Genomic DNA, 14882 nt, shown 5'->3' on the forward strand with positions numbered 1-14882 from the left:
TAAAGAATCAATCACACTTCCATTTCCTCATCTATACAGTTAAACACAGAACACCATACTTCAGTGACATCACTGATGACATCACTGATGACATCTCAAATGACATCACTGATGACATCTCAAATGACATCACTGATGACATCATGACACACCAATACCAGTTACTACATACGCACTCACTGATTCCTACGTCTACACACACATTCACTCATTCACCCATACAATCACTCATACATACAGTCACTCATTATTACAACACTATCATATGCACTCATACATCTAGTCAGTCCTGTGAAGAATCAATCACACTTCGATTTCCTCATCTATACAGTTAAACACAGAACACCATACTTTTTCACACATATACTAACACATACTTACTCTCTTATACAATCACTGATACAAGTACACATTGATATGCACAGTCACACACCTCCCAGCCAGCCACACACACACTCAGTCTTCCATACATCCACTCATTCTTCAATATGTAAAACATATTTAAACTTTACAAAAACACACAGACACTAGATGATGTCATCAGTGATGTCATTTGAGATGTCATCAGTGATGTCATCAGTGATGTCATTTGAGATGTCATCAGTGATGTCATCAGTGATGTCACTGACCATGTCATGAATGATGTAATATGTGACATCATCAGCAGTGGATTGCGGGTGCGCGATATATAGTTAGTGCAACTAACTATATATGGAATTTCATTGGTTTTATGTCAATAAAATGTCCAGCTAACTATATATGGTCTCTAACCTATGGTTTTTTCAGTGAATTTTCAAGGTTTTGTAAATGCAAATTCCTAACTATATATGGTCTATAACCTATGGTTTTTTCAGTGAATATATATATACACATATATATATATATATACATATATATATACATATATATATATACACATATATATAAATATATATATACACACACATATATATATACACACATATATATATATACACATATATATATACACATACATATATATATATATATATTCACTGAAAAAACCATAGGTTATAGACCATATATAGTTAGGAATTAGCATTTACAAAACCTTATTTTACTCACACAAAACCATTGAAATTCCATATATAGTTAGTTGCACTAACTATATATCGCGCACCCGCAATCCACTGCTGATGATGTCACATATTACATCATTCATGACATGGTCAGTGACATCACTGATGACATCACTGATGACATCTCAAATGACATCACTGATGACATCACTGATGACATCTCAAATGACATCATCTAGTGTCTGTGTGTTTTTGTAAAGTTTAAATATGTTTTACATATTGAAGAATGAGTGGATGTATGGAAGACTGAGTGTGTGTGTGGCTGGCTGGGAGGTGTGTGACTCTGTGCATATCAATGTGTACTTGTATCAGTGATTGTATAAGAGAGTAAGTATGTGTTAGTATATGTGTGAAAAAGTATGGTGTTCTGTGTTTAACTGTATAGATGAGGAAATCGAAGTGTGATTGATTCTTCACAGGACTGACTAGGTGTATGAGTGCATATGATAGTGTTGTAATAATGAGTGACTGTATGTATGAGTGATTGTATGGGTGAATGAGTGAATGTGTGTGTAGACGTAGGAATCAGTGAGTGCGTATGTAGTAACTGGTATTGGTGTGTCATGATGTCATCAGTGATGTCATTTGAGATGTCATCAGTGATGTCATTTGAGGTGTCATCAGTGATGTCATCAGTGATGTCACTGAAGTATGGTGTTCTGTGTTTAACTGTATAGATGAGGAAATGGAAGTGTGATTGATTCTTTACAGGACTGACTAGGTGTGTGAGTAACTCCATGGATGAGTGGCAGTGTGTGAGTGTCTGCATAGGTGTATGAGTGCATATGATAGTGTTGTAATAATGAGTGACTGTATGTATGAGTGATTGTATGGGTGAATGAGTGAATGTGTGTGTAGACGTAGGAATCAGTGAGTGCGTATGTAGTAACTGGTATTGGTGTGTCATGATGTCATTTGAGATGTCATCAGTGATGTCATCAGTGATGTCATTTGAGATGTCATCAGTGATGTCATCAGTGATGTCACTGACCATTGTCATGAATGATGTAATATGTGACATCATCAGCAGTGGATTGCGGGTGCGCGATATATAGTTAGTGCAACTAACTATATATGGAATTTCAATGGTTTTGTGTGAGTAAAATAAGGTTTTGTAAATGCTAATTCCTAACTATATATGGTCTATAACCTATGGTTTTTTCAGTGAATTTCATTGGTTTTTTAACAGCTAATATCTGTAGCTGTAAAATGTATTCTTCTTTAAATCCAAAAATATATTTTATATGTTTATGAATAATTTTTTTTTTAAATATTTTTTTTTCTTCGTTCCCGCTTCGCGAATCGGGAAGCTTCCCGTTAGCTGACCTTGATGCCGCGAAATAGACCGCGAGCCGGTAAACGTTTCTTTACCGCAACTGCCGCGTTAGAAAACAACATCGTGACGCCTCCCGTCCGCATGACGTTTCACGTTGTCGCGTGATACGTCATATGACGTGCTACGTTAGCGAACTGGTACGCGAAGCGAGGCGCAAAGCGCAGGTTTCTGGAAGCAAACCGGGAGGCCCTGCAAAGCGCTTAACGTAAACACAGCAGGTCATGTGACTTGGTAATAACACTTTTCATTGGTTCATTTCACTTTTGGTTTCCTAATGATGTAAGACTAGGTCATATAATCTAAAATGAACACTTTTCATTGGTTGAGAACTCTTGTTTTTCCCAAATGATGAAAATCCCTCCTTCTTTCCTCACTCTGACTTTCATCATTATGAGAGAAAGACCCTTTGTGATCACTGAGCAATGGCTTCTTTAGTAGCTTCAGCTGGTGCTTCCCCACCACCTCCACCACATCCAAGGAAGAGTGGACCACCTGCTCAAGTTATAATTCAACAAGAAGAGGAAGAAGAGGAACAGAACGACGAGCACGAAGAGAGGCAGTTTTTGCCTGAGGAGCCCAGGACGTCTCACCGGAAAGAAAACTTAATTTGGCAATTTTTTAAAATTCCCAAAGGTCAGAAAAAAGTAAATGCAAGATACGTAACTTGCCTTATATGTCAAGATAGACTGTCCAGAGGAACCGAGAAAAAATACAGTTTCGGAAACTACACAATGCATCGCCATATGACTAGGTGGCATCCTAACAACTACAGTGCTGCACAGTTTCGAAACGACCTAGATAATCTCCCTATTATGGCCAGAAGATCTGTTGTACCGGAAGTAACGGGACCAGAGGGCAGGGAGATGGTGCCAAATATACAAATGAGATTTGGTGAAGTAAAACACATCTGCGTATTTTGCGATGGATTCATTTGCTATGGAGAAAGAAGCATCACTCTGATCAACAGAGCTATTGACTATCATATGCAAGTTTGTACGAAACGCCCAAAATAATATATACTTTTTTTTTGTTTTGTTGCTCCTGTTGAGCCCTTTACAATGAATCGTTTTCATTGCCCCCTCCAAGAAAAACCCAAAAAAATATAAAACTGTTCAGAAAAATTCAAAAAAAGTAAAAAAATGTTCCGAAAAATAATAAAAAAAAATAAAACAACAAAAACAATAAAAAAAAAAAGTTCTTTTCAGAACTACCTCCCCGTTATTAAAAAATTGGTACAATATTTGGAACTGTGCCAACCTCTATTTCTCTTAGTTCGCTTCCCAGTTCGCTCGCCGGTATGCGAACCGGAAGCGAACCAAAAACAGTAAGTATAAGGGAAGGAAACAGACACTTATGTTAAAAGAAAGACAGCTATAGGGGAGTAAACTAGAGATACTATTACCCGTAATCCACTGCTGATGATGTCACATATTACATCATTCATGACATGCTCAGTGACATCATCAGCAGAGGATTGCGGGTTTTTTGGCAACGTGCCTTATCCACGGTTTAATAACGCTGCCTTTTGCTTTATATAAGTTTTCAAATTGTATGAAATATATACCAATAGGTCGTTATGAACCTTTAGGTAGTGCTTTTCTTCATGAGGTCTGGTCGCTTCCATACACATACAGATGTTTCAAAGATGATCAAGAAGTTTATCTGAATGGAGAGGAATGCACTGAGGCGCCAGATCATTCACTAATGTGTAGGCACATACAGTTACACGGTTCATGCAACAAACACCGACCAAATATGGCTTGCGTGTTGCAAGGCACGCCAGTTCCTGCTATCATCCCCACGTTCAAGTTGTTGGAAAATGGTAGTTATTTGATGCTCAATAATGAAGATTGTTCTGGGTTAATTAAAAGTATTCCTTTTATCGTAACAGTAAGTGAACGGGTTATTTGCTGCAGAAATGTTCTATTTCCTCCCACACATGAACATAGGGAGTTTTCAATCTCGCCACAAATACCAACCTTGGGAGCAGATTTCAACGGCATGGCAAGAATAAGAGCTCTTTTGTCTCAGAGAGAGGTGGCCTTGAGTTCGGCCCGTGAAACTTTCGTGCTTCACATAGCGAACACCCGTACAGAGGTGCAGACCCTTTTCAATTCAGATTTGCCTTTCCATTTCAGCAAGATGGTTCGGACTATCTTTAACGCATCCTCCACAAAGGCCCTGGCGCACTTTTTTAAAGTTGTTACCAGTGGTCTCGTGACTTCATTTGAGAAAATCTTTGGAGTCATCCCTGCTTTCTTTCATTCTATTTTTTCCACTCTGCTTCGTGGATTGCCATTTTTACTTGCATTACCAGCGGACGCTCTTGTGCTTTTTTACTTTTTTAAATATGGATGTCCCTCCTATGCAACCTCCCGCCCTGCAGCTGCTGACACTATTCCGCAATCGCATGCTAGAATATTATGGCACAATGCCGTTGGCGATATTAAGCACGGCATATGGATTATCTTTTCGATTCTCCTACTTCACCTGTGTCCAGCCTGTATTTCACTGCCTGACCTGTGATTTCGATTGGGCCATTGATTTGTGTCTCTGCGGACCGGTTTCTCCTGACGTCGACTTTAATCAGCTGATGACTCCTATCATTACTCACGAGTTGGTTTGTCCTGGCGAAAGGATTATGGCTGTGGCATTGATGCATGGACTAATTGGTCCCTGGAATTTACTGGCGGCAACACAGTCTTTCTTGGAACAGAGCTTTCTTGAAAACCCACCGAGCTGTCCTCTGATGGTGATAGAGGATCCGGTGCTGGGAGAGCACGTATGTTCTTTTCCGCTTTTAAATTGGATGGCTGAACTGTTTTCGGATGAAGACGGTGACTTCCTATTGGAGGCTGTTGCAGCTTATTTTGCATACACAGTTATGTCATAGACCTTTTTCATGTTTGATATGCTGAGTACTAGCATTTCATTGACAATTCATTGACTTATTTGTCAAGTTTTTATTATTTACCTTGCCTATTGGCTTAAGACTCGATAAAGTACTTGGCTGTTTTATTTTTCTTTAGCATTAAATTTTCCTAGTTTTTAATGCTTTACCTTGCGGACCGTCCACATATAAACTTGCAATCTGCTCTCATGAGATGGCACTTCTATTATCTTATTCAGTTCGTTTCCGGATCATGGGGAGGTGTCATCTAGGTCCTGGATATCTTTACACCGTGTTAAGTTAGCATGGGCTCATTACCGGTTTAAACGCCATTTTTCCTTTTTTGCAACTTCTGCACACGACACTTAGTTGTTGCTTTAGCTTTCAACCTAGTAGTTCATCGTGGTTTACATGAGAATAATATGTTATTGCTCTACTATCTGCTTTGCTTGTTAAACTATATCTGTACAGCGAGTGCTAAAGTTTCAAGAACAACACGATACAGAATTGTTATGAGGTCTGATCTCCACGACTTCATACTCATAACATAAGTGCAACTTCTGCCAATTCTGGGCATGAGGCGGGTTTTATATTGCTTTGCCGAACACACATACACAACACTTGATGCGGTTCACATGAAGAGAGAGCTGGTGTATGCTGATGTGATTCCTTCAAATCTAAGACACTAAAGTATGGGCACGCCCTAAACCAACACAAAGAGACCTTCTTAGCAAATAATATAATATGTGTATTAGGGAGGGTGAGATATAAGCAGCCGCGGGCCGTGGAGGGAGTTACGGTGAGGCAGGGCGGCGGGGAGGGGGAGAAGCAGGGTGGAGCCCTCTCCACCCTGCCCCTCCCCCTCCCCGCCTCCCTGCCCCACCGTAACTCCCTCCACGGCCCGCGGCTGCTTATAAGTGTTGCTAACTCTTATTCATTTACAGCATGTTAACATACTGTCACCATTCGCTTTTTATGTACTAGTAACTATGCTGGTAATTTTGCTACTGATAATATGTGTACTTGTATTATCTAAGATACTACGCCTGAGAAGACGGCATTAGTAAATAAACATTTCAAATACACATGTGTTCTTCTTAACTCCATGTTCTGGTTTCTAAGAAATATATAACGACCGACTGTTCATGAGTTCCACGTATCCTGAGGTACTATAAGTTCATATTCTGGATTGTCTAAACATTGAGAGTTTGTTATATCCAATGTAACACTGTACCTAGCTTGCTAAGGGGTTTTTGATTACTAAGGTGAGTTTTGGGACACCCTAATTCGCCGAGGTTCCAATCCTCTGTCCACAGTTCTGTGTGAGAACAGAAACCCTGCGACAGGGGCACCCCCGACCCTTGCTGGAGCTTCATCACACTTGCGATACAACTCCAGCAATGCGCCACCTTTACGGCACAGATACATCACGCATCTGTGCTGTTTTTGCCCCATGATGCGCCGCATTGTAAATGCAGCACACCATAGGTGACGGAACAGCGGCACAGAATGACTAACACATCCCTGGTGATGCGCCAGTCATCATAAATCTATCCCTATGCTTCTTATCTTGTTAGAGATGAACCGCCATATGTATCATCAAAGTTTTTTGCATTTCCTAAATAGCGAACTTTAAGGAATAAATAGCGATTCTTTACCATTCCTAGTTTGCGATGAGCTATTTGCTAATTACAAATTACCCATTCATTTCCTTCATTTCCATAGGGCGGTTGGACTCACTTTTAGCTCGAACGGCTGAATGGATTTCCACGAAACTTGGCAAAATTGTAGGGACTGGTAGCCCGATGTGCCTTTGCTATGTCTCAAGATATATGCTCCAGTGGTTTTTACGAAAATTAACTTTGAAAAATATATATTGAGCTACATTGGCCTATATATATGTTGGAGCCCAAATGTAGCCCAATGTAGCCCAATGAAGCCCAATGAAGCCCAATGTAGCCCAATCTAGCCCAAAGATGGCCGCCAGAGACGAAAAAAAACAAATGTAGCCCAAATATCAGCCAGATGTAGCCCAACTATAGCCCAGTGACAGAATGACCAATCAGCTTCGCAAACCTCCCTTACGCGAAGCGGAGCGCTGTTACAGATATATATCTTTTTTTGAACGTTAATTTCTCAAAATCCACTGGAGCACATATATTGAGACCTAGCAAAGGCACATCGGGCTACCAGTCCCTAATATTTTACCAAGTTTCGTGCAAATCCATTCAGCCGTTCGATTATTATTATTATTATTTTTTTTTTTGCCCCGCGGGGCCCTTTTAAAACCTCCACATCAAACCTAGGGGGTCAGCGAGGATCTACTATTCCCCCTTATGGTCATTTGCCCCTTCGCTTTCGCCTCCTCTTGTCTCTCGATCCTACCGAGAGACAAGATGGCGGCCGCTACGGACTGTTTGGAATGTTGACAGACGCCGGAGAACCAATCAGCTTCGCTTCACAAAGCTCCGTTGCGCGAAAAGTACGCGTCCTGGAGCGCTGCCCGGTCCGCTGTTACAGATATATATCTTTTTTTAAACGTTAATTTCTCAAAATCCACTGTAGCACATATATTGAGTCCTACAAAAGGCACATCGGGCTACCAGTCCCTACAATTTTGCCAAGTTTCGTGCAAATCCATTCAGCCGTTCGGGCTAAAAGTGAGGCCAACCGCCCTATGGAAAACTCAATGTTAAAAACACGTTTTGGGACCCCCCTTTTTTCTCGGCCCCCCCTTGACGAACCCCCCCCAAATTTTCAAGGGCTGCTCAGAAACAAAATGTGCCATTTTCCTGAAAATTTCAGCCAATTCCGTCCACAAACGCCAAAGTTATTAGACATAGAATTTTCAAAAATCCCATAGAGAAAAAATCCTAACTATATATACCTACTGGCGACCGCCAGTAGGTAATATATATATATATATATATATATATATATTGTCAAGATACATACATGTTGAGTTACACATAGAAACCTACCTTCATGTTGTTTTTGTCCTTCATATTCTTGGCAAGATATTTTTTCCACATGAGATTTTTTTATGATATTTTGTCTAAACACCAATGTAACATCAGAGGAATACCTTGTTACTGTGTATGGTCACAGAACTCCTCATCAACTTGCAATAACCATATAATATGTGGCAGTTATTACTTTATTCCATTTAGTTATCTCTTTGATTGCTTCATTGCCCATTCCCTGCAGAGCACATTTGGTGTCTTGCAATGGGTGCAAGTTAGTGGTGGGGAGGAAAAAGAAAAAAGAATGCATAGTCATCTACGACTAATTGTCATCTTTTCTGTCATGCTTCGACATTTTAAGGAGAAAGACACTTGTGTGAAGTATTGATAGTCTGTCAGCATTTGGTAGAGACCAGACACCATCCCTTTGTATGTACCCCATTTCATCAGGTACTTCAGGATACCAGAAATTATCAATACTACTGGGTGGGCTACCGCTTTTCTCTGGCAATGTTGAATTCCCTGATAGTACCAGAAAGATGGTGAAAGTAGATTGAGTTGGGCCTGTGCCTCAGCAAATGATTTGTTGGTTAGGGGCCAGATGTATTTAGCGGTAGCAAACAGGAAATCGGCCTGTTTGCAACCGCTAAAAAGGGTTGTAGCATGTACCAAACCTATTTTGCGAGTAAACTAGGTTTTGCGTGTCGCTGTAAGGAAGAGGCGTGCCAAGGGCATCCCTTCCTAAAAGTGAGTTTCAGGGGGATGTAAGATTGTTTTGTGACTCCAAATGTGGTCTTGTACTGGATTCCAGTGTCTTCCCAGTATGGACTTGGTGCAGGGGTTTTGATGCAGAATTTGGATTATGTCTGCAAAGGTGTCTCTTTTCACATGTATTTGTGCACAGACTGAGCCAATCTGAGTCAATCAGGAGGGTTCGGTCATAAAGGGATAACTACAATGTAGTGTTCGTGGGGGTCTCGACAAATTTTGCTCACTTTCAATGGGAGGCTAGTTTTCCAGTCCATGATTCTTCCCGCCCCAGAGTGGTCTTGCCAGCATGATATTCCCTATCCACCCATTCACAGTGAAGCTTCGGGCTTTGTGCATTCGTGAGGTGGGTCTCCTGTAGAAGAACAAGGTCGAGGTGGAGAGAGCTTGAGTAGTCAAGTACCTTTTCATGGTTAATATAATTTGAGAGACTGTTGATGCTCAGGGAGATAACAGAAAGACATAGAATGGTTGTCATGACATCCAATTTGTGATGGGACCAGTTTTCGGGGGATGGGTATGAGAGGTGAATGGGCAGGGCAAAGGGTGGGCACCTAAAGGGAACGACCCGAAGGGAGTCAATGCATATGCACTCTGGCTGAGCTGTGAAATGGGCTAGGGGACATGGCACACCAGGCAGGTCCCCATGAGGAGTTGTTGAGAGCTTGATTCAGGGCAGTCAATACTCATGGTATTATAACAGGGTGAGGGGCAGAACATGGTGTTTCGCCAGGTGAAAGCACGACAGTGCTCCTGTGATAATCTCAAGAGCCGCTCTCCCATTGCTGAGGCTGGGGCAGGAGGAAATACAAGCCACTATCCTTATTGGTCCCAGTTGCAATCAGCAGACACCTCCTCAGCAGCTGGGTGTGGTCTGACCAGTGGTGGCTGCTAGGGACCAGAAGTGGTGGGCAGCAGGGTTGGTGGGATGAGAAGAATAAAGATCACTTACTGCTATATGGCCTGCCACTCCTACGTCCTCTTCTGTTCCTGACTTCCAGCAGCAGACAGGCTCCCAGACTCCCCTAAAAATGGATAATAACACAATGTTATTATCATTTTATTTTTCAGTGCTAGAGCAGGGCAGGGCTGTGATATCCTGATGGACAGCAGCAGCCAGCAGGGAAAAGGAGTGGTGGGCACCATAAGTGTGCGTGACGGTTTGGCCTGTCATCTTGGGACATCCAAACCATCATGCACACGTAGCATTTCTCCACTTGACTGTGTTGCCCAACCAGGCAGAGAACAGTCCCAGGCTCCCAGGCACTGTTTGAGCACAAACCAGGCCGCTCAGACCATCACAATGCTGCGGTCATGCTGATAATACTATCGCCAGCATGATAGCAGCTGCCCTGCTGCTGCCAGATGACTACCCTGCTGCTTGAAGCCTCGCCTGTACCCTCAGAGTACTGCCTTGCCCTTGAGGCTTGCCTTGCTGCTTGATCCCAAAACTACTACAGTGAATCCAAGTATCAGTTGGCTGATCTCCTGTTGTGAACTCCAAGGAGACAACAAGCTGTAGAGACCTCCCTGCATTTGCCCAGCTGACGTGCTGCAACTGGGCCTGCCTGTACCTGAAACTGAACTACCTGAACCTACAACTGGACTTGCCTGAGCACTACTGGCCTCTACTGAAGTGAGTTCCTGTTTCCGAAGAGGTGCCTTCCCAGGCCCTGGACTGCTGACTGGAATCAGTTGAGCTCCTCTAGTGAAATCCTGAAGTTTTGAACTCTGCATGCCAGGCTTTGAAGATGTAACTTTTTTCAGCTGGACTAACATGGTCCCTGTATCTGGCCAGCACTATATTGTGGTCGGCCTGAACGTGTGATTTTTACCCAGGCTAGTGCAACCAGATAACCACAATTACAAATTTCTGCTTCATGGCGCTATTTTTACATATTACTGTCAAGAGAAGGGACTTCTATGGTTGTTTAGGGAGGTCCAGCCTACATGTCCTGTCAACTCTAGTAACACTTAGTATGCAGTTCCTCAAGGGGGATAAAACGAGAGGTGGAGGAAGGGGATCCTCCTTGTCGGGTCGGCGCTGCTAGGAACAAAAGATCTCCACTAAAGTGCCTCTTTACGGGTGCCCGTCGGGTATTGCAGCGCCGACCCGACAAGGAGCTGGTCCATATGATGAATCATGACACTTAGCTAGCTGGGAGTGTGAAAACTCTAGTTCCGACAAGGAGGATACCCTTCCTACACCTCTCGTTTTATCCACCCTGAGGAACTGCATACATAGTGTTACTACCACTATTTTTATATAAACCTTTAAAATTGCATATCTCCGGTTTTACTGATTGGATTTTTGTTGTCTTGGTCTTATTTTATTTATTAAAATATATACTATCATTCCAATTTTTTTTTGATTTCCACTTTAAGTATTTATGCAGCACACAACCAGTAATAAAGTGCCTTTAATTTAAGCCTGACTGCTTCTTTGCCAAGCTACCAGCGAGTTAAGCACAGGTTAATTTAGTGACTTTTGTGGTTTACCATGACAAGGATTGTGGTTGTTTCTTGAGAAGGGCTCTCACCCCCTCAATCAAAAAAACTATTTCTGCCACACAGCATCTAGACAAAGGATGTGGATCCACTGTCAAACTGTAGAAACAGTTTGGAGTGGTTCTTCTTTTAGGTGTCCACCTCAGGCTGTTCTTCAGACACAAACACAGATTTTGTGTAGAGTAATGCTTCTGACAGGTGGTAGCACTGGGGTGTCTCAAACCTGGAGCACTGACAGCACAGCTACAGTGAGGTGTGAGGTTTCTGCACCTGGCACCCATCAGCCCAACTGAAGGAGAAATCAGGGACAGGCAAAAAGGCAGGCCTATTTAAACGTTTTCTCACTCCACACATACTTCAATCCCACATAGCATCCAAACTGTCACCAAATAGAAATACTCAGGAAGGCTAAGCAATGGCTCCTGGCTAACAAACCCTAATGAAATTCCTCCAGGTAGTCCTTTCTCAATCATCTGAACTCTTATATTGGGGTCTCTCCTTTTCCCAGCTACAGAAACAAAGTTCTCAACCGCCATTATGTGCCGTGCCAGGCAAGGGAAACCCAAAGTATATCACACTGGTCCCCATCATTCAGACTCACTCATACACACAGCTTATCACCTCACGAGTTACATGTTCATGCACTTGACACATAGGATGCCAGCACAAACTCTATGGCAAAACATAAAAGCTCAACTTCAAACAAGTGGGGCCAGTAGACCTCTACCCAATTAACATAGATAAAAAATGTTTGCCACACCATTGATCTTTCTAAAATACAGAGGTCCTCAGCTCATAACGGTACACTTGGTGCCCCTCTCCAGGTCACAGGACAGGTCCAGGAACTCTAATAGACAGATACAGATTTAGACCTCTGTGTACATACTTAGATTGGCCTGACACTAGAGCCAAAATAAAAGCAGGACCCCAGTTATGTGCAGCTGGCACTTAGACCGTCGTAGAACTTCAGAATCAGTTCACAGCCGTTTACCCGGTTGTGCAAACAAGTTACATTGGTTTACATGCCAGTCACCGTAACGATAGCAGGACCAAGTCCCCTGACGAAGGGCTAACGCCCGAAATGCATTGGGCAGAAGAATGATTTTCTGTTTCTAAAACATTATGAAGCAATAATGCGCAAATCGAAGAATAACTGAAAATAAATCAACCTTGGATTAAATACATGGAAATATTTATTTGAAAGAATCTTAGGAAAGACATTCAAGAGTGTGCACCGAAGAGACATCACTCTCGAGGGTAGTGACGCTAGACGTAGCTGGCCCTTAGAACAGGGAAACTGCCCTTATACCATGCACAATACATTCTTGACCCAATAGCACAAGTGAGCGGTCAGGTTGGAACTGGATGAATGTTGCAATTCCAATTGTCGCTATTGAATGCTGTGGATGGGTTGCATGCAAGGAGTAAGCAAGATGAGTTCACCTTTGACCATAATCTCCATACTAGGCCAATGCTTTCTGTGTAGGTTGCTATCAGGCACAAAGCTCACTGGCTTCACCAAAAGTATTTTGCGGGTGTCTTGGGTATGTCAAAGGATGATGTATGTTATAAGAGTTGTTTTTGTGCATGACATTTTTGATTCTGTAATTGAAGAAGTAAGCAAGTTCTTGACATTAATCGGACAAACGGGCTCTCTTCTGGGTGTTGAATTTGGTGTGCATTTAAAATCTTATAGGCTTTCCTGTGGTTATTACTACCTTTGTGTATCTGGAGTGTTTATTTGGTGAGTATATAATTAACTTACAGTGCTCCTTCATTTGACTATTGAGGTTGTTGCTTAGTCATGTTCAATGAAGTATTTGGCCCTCATTCCATATAAATAACGATCTGATCTGAGAGTTGACAAATATAGGGCAGTGGGTTGTATGTCTTCCATGTCAGATTTAGGAGGCCACAATATTATGTTATGTGCAGTTGTATATAGCACAACTCACCCTGGAGAGTATCCTGGTCTGAAACAAGAGCTGCCTGTGCCGAGGCAGGACTCGGGCTTGGTGAAGAGCCAGGTCTTTAGTTTTTTGCAAAATGCTGCGACTGAGGAGGCAGCTCTATTGTGCAAGGCCAGGGCGTTCCAGGCTCCAGCAGTGAGGTATAAGAAGGTATGACTGCCAAATCTGGTTCTGCATGTGTAGGTGGTGTGTGTGAGTAGGAGTATGGCTGAACAGAGGATTCTGGTAGGTTTGTGGAAGTTTATGCACTTTTTGAAGTACGTGGGGCTCATGTTTAGCCTTTGCTCAGGTTTTGTATGTGTGTGTGAGGAGTTTGAAGAGTGCTTGTTTGTGGATTTGAAGCCAATGGAGCTCTATGAGATGAGAGGTGATGGGAGTGCAGGTTGGGAGGTTGAGGATGAGCGTGGCTACTGCATTTTGCATGGTCCTGGTGATCTCTACCTCCAGGGCCAGCTCCCTTTGACCAGGTCCATTAATGGCTCCAGGAGGGGGACCTCCTCCTCCTTCTGTGTTCAAGGGCTGGCCATGTGGAGGTGGTGGTCTCTGGGAGTGTATATGGCCCGGGAGGGGGGCCCGCAGCACCCCTCCCTTTCTAAAATATCTCTTAGACCCTGGAAGGTGGTGGTCCCCATGGTCCAGGGTGTCCCCGCAGTCCCTCATTAATTAGTTATTTTATTGCAGCCGGAGGTGGTGGTCCCCGGGGCTTCTATGAATCCCAGTAAGGGGTTCTTCCTTGCCCCTTCTATTTATAAAATTAACGTCCCCGGGGGTTGGTGGTACCTGGGGCTCAAAGAGTCTTAGGAGGGGTGCCCCATGTGCCCCTCCTACCTTTTTGCTTTATTAATAAAGTGCCCCCCGGGACCTGGCCCACCAGGAAGCTCTTTTGAAAAGAAGCGCGGAAGCCTGTACTCGCTTTTTCTTTAAATTTTTGACGGACTCGTGGATCCTCACGATTTTCGCCGATAATTGTTTTTAAAAATGCTTTTAAGCGCTGGTGTGGGGATCCCAGAAGGAGAGGTATGTGGTCAGGGTATTGCAACTGAGTCCAAGATGGCTGCCAACACTTCTGGCTTGAAGTGTTGGCAGCCAATCAGATTTCAGCCCGGGACGGTCTGATCCTCGGAGGATCTGCATACCTATATATGCAAATTTGGATTCATCCTAATATCTCAAAAACTACTTGATGGATTTACACCAATTCAGTCGTTTTCTAGACCAAGGGCTTTTTTCTGCCAAATTTGATGTAATTCTGTTCAGCATTTTAGGCTGAGGTCATGTCTAAAATCTAAATGGGAATTTGCATGGGGAAAATGCCCTTTGGGACCCCCCTTTTTCTCGGCCCACACT

At 42.8% G+C, this 14882-nt stretch overlaps 1 long non-coding RNA gene across 2 annotated transcripts in view; it reads right to left on the reverse strand.

Annotated features, from left to right (window-relative positions):
* Positions 1-14882, reverse strand: part of LOC144798953 (uncharacterized) — a 231981-nt gene that overhangs the window by 169310 nt on the left and 47789 nt on the right. For both annotated transcript variants that reach the window (XR_013603706.1, XR_013603707.1), the window contains exon 2: positions 10010-10082. This is a non-coding gene — a long non-coding RNA (uncharacterized LOC144798953). The remainder of the gene's footprint in view (positions 1-10009; positions 10083-14882) is intronic.

This window comes from Lissotriton helveticus, chromosome 12 (genome assembly GCF_964261635.1).
Source record: "Lissotriton helveticus chromosome 12, aLisHel1.1, whole genome shotgun sequence".
Lineage (NCBI taxonomy): Eukaryota > Metazoa > Chordata > Amphibia > Caudata > Salamandridae > Lissotriton > Lissotriton helveticus.